Source organism: Dendrobium catenatum, unplaced genomic scaffold (genome assembly GCF_001605985.2).
Source record: "Dendrobium catenatum unplaced genomic scaffold, ASM160598v2 original_scaffold_66649, whole genome shotgun sequence".
NCBI classification, from domain to species: Eukaryota; Viridiplantae; Streptophyta; class Magnoliopsida; order Asparagales; family Orchidaceae; genus Dendrobium; species Dendrobium catenatum.
The window spans coordinates 1-662 of NW_021385098.1; the positions used below are offsets into that span (position 1 = coordinate 1).

Below are 662 nucleotides of genomic sequence, written 5' to 3' on the forward strand. Positions count from 1 at the left end.
TGACTGCCTTGTGTATGCTGGAGAACTTTGTTGAGCTAACTTCTGGTATTTGGTTGCAATGATGAATTATCATCAATCCCTTTAATCCTACTCATAATTGTTGTCTGCTATTGCTTAATGCTTCATACTTCATTTGAATTCTACTTAGGTGATGCTATTGTGCAAAATGGTGCAACTAGCATTGTGGGACAGTGCATTATTCAGCTTGCAAAAATTAAGGGTGTCAGCAGCATAAATATAATTAGAGACCGGTCAGAGAAATATTTTTGTTCATTCTTTTTCTTACCAGATTATTCAATAAGACTAGTAAGTCTGGTCATTAATTCACAATTAGAGTTCTTTATGACTTGTTTTTTATTTCTTGCACAGAAATCAATATCCATAGCAAATGTCTGGTCAGGAGCATCGCCATATAAGTCATGAACCATATTTTCTTTGAACCGGTCTAGTACTCTATATATTAAAATTCTAAGGCTTAAGTTTTTTTCTTGCCTCTCGGCTTTTGCTGTTTTGCCTTGCCAGTTACAAAACTGGCTGTGGATGCTTTAACACGCTGTTGTGCCTACTTGTTTTAGTGTATAGTCCGTTAAATGAGCTTTATATATGGTATATCTGTACGGAAACACAATTTCTTATCCTGAGTAATCAACATACACTTTTGG

The 662-nt window shown here is 35.2% G+C and overlaps 1 long non-coding RNA gene across 1 annotated transcript; it reads left to right on the plus strand.

Moving 5' to 3' along the window:
* On the plus strand, positions 1-662 carry LOC114578533. The gene is made up of 3 exons (XR_003699533.1): positions 1-45; positions 149-251; positions 370-662. It is a non-coding gene; the product is annotated as an uncharacterized LOC114578533 (long non-coding RNA).